The following is a 7,315-nucleotide window of genomic DNA, read 5'->3' as shown; positions in this document are numbered from 1 at the left end:
ATCGCAGTTTTTAAGAATGTACTTCTATAATATCTCATTTTGTCTCCTTTTCAGTGGAGAAGCAGTGGTATAGGTATGCTCAGGCTCTTACACTGGTGGCAAACACCAGCTAAGCTCCAAGAGAAAACTGGTTCTGCAAGAGCATCTCTCACTTCCATTCCAAAACCCCTGCTTCATTTCCATAACATGTTACTCCTACTCCACAATAGATTTTTACGTCATTTGCAACCCATGAAAGTGAAGCAGAAGTCTGTATTTCCTAGTACAGCTGCACTGTATCAAAGGCAGGTGTCTTATTATGGCTGTCACTGTGTGGAATTCTTTCTATTGCTTCAGCAGTACAGAAACTCATTGTTTTAGTCTTAATAGTTCCAGATTCAAACCTTCCTAAAACACCTGAATTAATCACCTTCATCTCTCTTTCTAATCTTCAGCAGTTTAAGATCTCCCCTCTGGATGAGTTACAATCTCCTGTAGTAAAGACCTGTGATATCCAAGGAAAGCCACTGAAGAACCTTGATGCCAGGAGCTCTCCCTACATAGTCTTTGGACACAATTTCCAAGCTAAAAGTATCATTGTTGTTTTTTTTTCCCCTTAGGTCCAGAACTGCACTCTCCATCTGGAATGTGCACTCTTTCATCATGCTCAGTAATTAAGCTTTTACAGCTAGAATATAATTGATAACTTTGTTGTTGATTAAAAAGATAAACTGACTCCAGCTCTGCTCACAAACTCATCAGCCATGTGGGACTAAGAGAACAACCTCTTGTTTTCATTGGGAAGGCAAGCATTTGGGATCTGAAGGCATGGAATGGCCAGAGAGGGTTACCCCAATGAACAAGTAGACTAATTTCACTAAATCATAGTAATTACTCTGGATTTACTCAACAGGCTTGGAAACACAGCTTGGTCAAGACTGCAGATCAGTGCAATAAAACTGAACTAATTTAGCAAGGTTTCTCCTCAGAGTGCAGCCACAATTTAATGGTCACCTATAATTAGTTAATTCGTTTACTACTTTAATAAATGCTTCGCAGCCCTTGTAAGTGTCCATTAAATGTGTCAGATCTCTTCCTCCTTTCATCCACATGCATGCAATTTCCTTGGCAAGTGAGAAAGTGGAACCAAATCAAAAGGTGAAAAGAGAGATGTTGTACGAAGAGGGCATGCTTTCCCCCATCATTCAAATTCTCATGCTTGAATGAGGAAGGTGTACTCAGTAATGATGTTTTAAACACAGTGAATTCTGTCCCCAGAAGAGGAAATCAAGTCTCAGGAAGTGCTCTGAATCTGGGCACTAGAAGGGGCAAGCCAGAGCAGCCCACAGATTGCTCACCATTCACTTGTGGAGTGCAGCAGCATGAAGTATGGCACCTCTGCCCTGGTAACATCAAATCCTCACTGGTTTAACTGGGCACTGAGGGCTTCTGCTGGAGCTTTGATGCAACCCATGGGTGTGCAACACAATCTGCTCTGAACTCCATGGTTTGCCAAACATCCACACCATAATAGAGCAACCCTTAATCTGTCACTTGCATACATCTCCTAAATCCTACTTTAATCCAAACTGTGTGCTTAGAGCACACTGGATTCATTGACTTGCTTGCTTTTTCTGTTTAAATACACAGAAAAGACAGATCAGTGGCTAACAGGCAGAATCTCAAGTGGTGGGTTGGAAAATGCAACTTAGTCAGGGTTTGGAGCTCTTCATCTCAATGTTGCACACAGTCAACAGACAGTGCTGTGTCCACTGAGATTCTGTTCACAAAAGGGGCTGGTTTCCCCATCTCCTGCCTTCATCATCCAAGTCTTTCTCTCTTTTTGCCTCACCCAGAGGAAGTCAGAACAGAGGGATGACAGGAGAGTAATACAACAAACTATAACACATTGTGTAATTGAAATGGACCATAATCACTAATATTAAAGATAGTGAATCATTCTAATCGAGCCACGCTCAGCAAACAATGAAAAATTATGTGCCAGAAAAGCTAATGCTGGTTTTAAAATGAACAGAAATGAGATGAAATGGAACCTCACTCTTTATTCATGAAGGTCAATTTAACGTGATTATTTTTTTCCTGGCATCACAGCTTCATGATTACTGTTGTATACCTCAGTGATATTTTCTAACCTAATAACAGTAAAAAATAACCAGCTGGTGATGATTCTGTTTGAAGCAGAGACTACATGCTCACAAAAACTTGCCACTGAACAGTTGCACACGCTAATCAGACAAGCTCCGCCAGATTCCCAGTAGAGTCCATATTTTGCACATTTCAACTGGTTGACTACATTGAGAAATTAGATTACGCCTCGGACACTGAAAACTTGGAGTGATCTGCATTCGTTCATTCCTCCTGGGTGAAATCAAACCCTCCGTAGATCCAGCCAGGCGCTTTTAATTCATCCCACTCCATATCTTCCCATAATGTTTACCATCGCGCCGTACAATCGCTTTAGGGACTCAGTGTTGCAGCAGAGACGATGGGGCCTGATTCTCCCTGGGCTTGTTCTCATGTTGTCAGGAGCAACAGCTTTGAGTTCAGTGTGGTAATTCCTGGTGTCACCCAGGGACAGCAGGGAAAGGATCTGTCCCCACGCAGAGTGACGCCAAAGGAGGGCTCTGCTGACGATACTGCAAGGAAAGCTGATACTGCTAATAATTGATCCTTCCCATTCTTGCCAGTGAGTGCTGTGACATTTGAGGAGATGGGCAGAAGGAGGGGGTAAAAAAAAAAAAAGTTAATTAATAATAATAATAAAAAAGCCAAAATGTTTCTCTCTGCTTGGAGGAAAGAGTTGTTTGTACTGGAACAAAGCAGTGCCTTTTGTTTGGTTTGTTTCTCAGCTCTCTGTAGATCTTAGGCAGAAGCATCACTGAGGTTTATACTGTACAAACACAGATATTTTTAATAGATAAGAAGTAAATACTTTTTTTAACACTTAGCTCCTTTCTTTAATTTTGCTAAAATCCCAGAGAGACAAATTAGTAAAGAGGCAGAGCTTTGCCAGGGAGCCTTCATTAGATCAGCACTAATAACTTCTTTCAGCAGCCATGGATAGCTTCTGACATCACAGCTCAAGCTTGTCCGAAAGCTAATTATTTTCCCTGTTATAAAACAAAGGTTCTGTATCAAAGGCCCATAATGTGACACGGCACATGCTCCAGATGCACTGATTTGCAAAATAAATCAACTGTGTCAGAGAGGAATTTGGGGGAGAAATTACAACAAATTGCAATTATACTTGCATTGGTACACCATTTAAGTGCAATTTGTTAAATGCAAGACACCGTGTTTATCTTTTTCCAGGTTGCTTCTGAAGGAACAGAGGAGGAAAAATTCTTAGCCATCAAAAAGAGAAAAATCTTCTCCTCCCCTTCACCCCCATCCAGCTCCTTCCAGCCTACCAGTGCTATCATGGCAGGCTTTATAAAAATGCTAAGTGCTGTCACAAGAAGGCAGATGCAACTAGCAGAAGCACGTCGTTGGAGCTCATCCCTGGCAGAACGAATGAAGAGATGTGCTTAATAACAGAAAGATTCCAAAGCCCCTCAGATTTTGTTGTCTTGTTTAGATTGCCGTTGAACCGTGGCACCGAACTACACAGCAGTGAGACGTGTTCTGCTTTGTGTTCCTCTCCCACGGGGAGATTTTCTTTCGTTGTTGCCTTTTCAGCTCCTAAGAGTCTCCCACAGACCTACACATCCCAGAGACCTCAGGCACCTCATCTGCATGGCACCAGCACCTGCAGCCACAGCAGCATTGATTACACAGCTCTCTCCTCCTCCTCTGTGGATGCATTTTCTATTTATTTACACTTTTCCCCTTCCTATCCGCTCCTTAATTTATTTTCTCAGTTCCATCTGCTTTTATCTCCTTCAGCCTGTGTGTCTCCAGCCTCTAATTTCTGCCACATTTCCTGTTTGAACTTCTCCTGTTCAATCTCCTTTCCCACCTTAATGTTGTCTGCTTACTTTGCTCTTTGCAAACACTTTTCCTTTCATTTCCAGGGCTTGTTTCCCTCGGATTTGTGTCTGTTGCGTGGAGATCCACACATACATATCCACATATACACACGTACATAAATCTTGAAGCCTCAACCCTTTGTGTTTCAAAACCAGTCTGTGCCAGGAGTCAGTTTGTTATTCTGGTCTCATTCGTGTTATTGAGTTATTTTCTTTGCTGCTATCAGTCTCTAAATACAAGCCAGTAAAGATACAGCAATGATTTTTGACAACCTGACCTTTCTCTGCTTTCTTACACTTGTTTAATTAGGTACCGCATGCAGCTGTGACTTGATCTTTACAGTTTTCCAACCTCCCCACCCCCTACCTGGAGGGGGGGAATAAAAAAGAGAGAGATGTTATTGAAAGAAGGTCATTTTTGACAGCTCTGCCAGTTATTTTGGGCGTCAGAAGGCCAGCAAGTTCTGCAGGAATGGGAGGCCGAGCTGTCTGTGTTGTGCTTAACAAGTTAGAGAAAACTTTTGGCAGGAGGAGGAGGGGAATTAGGGGGATTTACCCATTTGAGGTAGGTCTGCCGTGGTTGAACCTTCAGACATCCAGATTAAACCCAAATCTGACATGCAAGGATGGCAACAAGATGAAGATCAGCTGGGGTCTTTGCTTTAGTAAGTTGGGCTCCCCAGCTTGGGGGCAGGAAGGCTCCTCACTGATCCTCAGGTATGGGGAATTTCCTGGTGCCAGCTATCAGTAAGTCCCAGCCATGACAGCCAAAAGCCAAGGCAGCCATCATCCCACAAACAGCTTCTTGGGCAATAAGAAGGTAGCGAGTGATGATTGTGGGTCCCCATGCCTGCAAAACCCCTCTGTCTCCATCAGAAGAGTTGTGCTCCATGGTACTGCAATGCCTGCAGGCTGCGGTCTTGTCTTCAAGTGAGCTTTTTATGGGTTTATTGTTCAAAGCTTCCTCCTTATTGTCCATAATGGTCCTGTGTCAGTGGTGATGGTTGGTAGGTTCACCTGTTTTGATACAGGTGCTAAGTCAGTCTGTTGTGGTACCCACTCACATCCTACGGAGGACAGTTGGAGTCCTTCAGCTTTTCTGTGCCCTCCAGTACTGATCCTTCTGTCCTGACACAGGCAGATCTCCCGCTGTCTTCCAGGTGCATACATTACTGGTATTTTGGTATGGATATTATTTAAGCAAAAGGACATGACAAACTGCCTAGTAACGCTGATTAATGGGTGCCCCTGGGGAACAGTGAGGCATGAGATGAAGTTAAATATCTCCAGTGTGCATTACTCAACACTGCCACACCACCTGAAGTGTCTCATTGTGCCTTAAAAATGGATTTCCTTTTAAAAAGGAACATTTTTAATGTTTCACATTAATTTTCTCAAAAGTCCTTACTCTGTGAAAAATATTCCCTATGGAAAACCACCTCTCCCCCACCTGTCCCATCACTACCTCCCACCAAGTCTTGCCCTACAGGCGTCCAATGCATCTTTGACAAGGTGAAATACCTCAGCACATGTCCTGATAACTCACCTGCCTACCCTGATTTATATTGCACACATATGTGGTGATGCTTTGAAAGCCAATGGGTTTCTCTTTGGTGCAAAGCAGACTGGAATACTGCTCACTGTACAGATCAGAACAGTCCTAAGCTTTCGAGCTGCATCCTCAACTGTTCCGAAACACTGTGGACATCAATTCACACCAGCAGAAGCTCTGACCATCCGAAGTTTACTTTCTCCATTTGTTTGCTAAGCTGGCCCTCATGGACACAAAATCTGCACTCAGTTTGGAGTGAGCACTCATGCATGAGTGGGCAGCTTCCCTTGTCCATGGGTTTCATGGGAGTTCATGGCAAAAGGGCTTTGCAGCTTTTTTCCAGTGAGCTGGAGTGCTGGCTGCAATGCCACTGCGTACAGTTTTTAAGTTATGCATGTGCCTTTCCCAGATCTAGCAGAGAATTTAAGTCTGTGTATTGAAAAATCTTCCTGACGCTTAGTTAAACATACCATGTGCAACTAGTAGGACACGGTTCTTCTCCTTCTGATTTCATTTTTATGAAAATTTATGGGTACCGAAGATCAGAGATTTAATACATGGATATAAAACAGCATTCTCTGATGGTATGCACAGCAGATAGCAGAAACTGCTATCACAGCTCATTCTTCCAACCAAAAGTTCCACGCACAGATAAGAAGCACTTGGTCATTCATCACACACTCAATAGAACACATAGATAAATAGAGAAAACAACATTTTTCTGTAAGAAAAAAACTCTTCCTTGAAATATATTCACCTAAAATATTAATACCTGTGGCATAATAAGGACTGATAATGTGTCCTCTTAAAAAATAAAAGGGTTGACTTTTAGGGGCACTAACATCACTGAGGGTAGGAGGGAGCACTGACAGGGGAAGGGTTGGATACCTGGGGTTGAGTTTTGAAGTGGCTGATCTTTGGCTCCTTCAGTCATGGCAATAACTTTGTGTTACAACAGTGTAGGGACTCGCAGTCTCTTAGACTGAAAATTGGGAGTTATTCACCACAAAGTATGTGGGCTTTTTTCGGTTTACATATGATGCTATGAAAGAATGGTGGTTCATTTGTTTTCACTGACTTGGTTTTTAACCTCTGTCAAACTTGGTGGGAAAAAAAAAAAAGAAAAAAGAAAAAGAAGAGTATTTAAATAACCCTTGTTTGATGGCAGAGAGCCCAGTGCAGGTGTGAATTCTGCACCAGCAAAGTAAGCTTTCCAAGGGAGACTGGCCTTCTCCTGCAATGCCCTTGGGCAGGCTGTGAAGTGCTGCAGATAACCAGATCCCTGGCCTTGTCCTAAGGCTAATTGCTGGGTGATGAATTTCAAGACAGAGCAAATTTTGACAGTCCTGTGATGAGGAACTGGAATTTGCACTGCAAATTGTGGTGCAGGTGTGAAGGGCGCGTGCATGCAGGTGGTGGGGATGGCTCATGGGCAGCTCTCACTGCTCCCAGAGATGCAGTGAGCTTCACAGCAACCTCACTGGGTCCCTGGGTTAGAGGATACAGAGTCCTCAGGATGCTCTATTTTATTCTAGGGTAGGAAGAGTTCTGAAAAGACTGTGCTTGGGGTCTAATTACCCACTTTGCTTGCTCAGCTTAAAGTCAGCTTGCTAACTGAGTGGAAGGTTCCTTAGGTGGTGAATGGACAGCCCGCCCAGGCCAGCAAGGATGTTCTGGTAGGCTCTGATTGTTGCTCATCTTAGAGACAAGGCAAAAAAAAAAACAATCATTGAATCTTACTTTGCTTTTGCTTTTGCTCAGCACAGCCTTGTTGAAAACAAACTTAAGGATGAAT

Source organism: Coturnix japonica, chromosome 17 (genome assembly GCF_001577835.2).
Source record: "Coturnix japonica isolate 7356 chromosome 17, Coturnix japonica 2.1, whole genome shotgun sequence".
Lineage (NCBI taxonomy): Eukaryota > Metazoa > Chordata > Aves > Galliformes > Phasianidae > Coturnix > Coturnix japonica.
Note: the sequence above shows the minus strand (reverse complement) of the source record.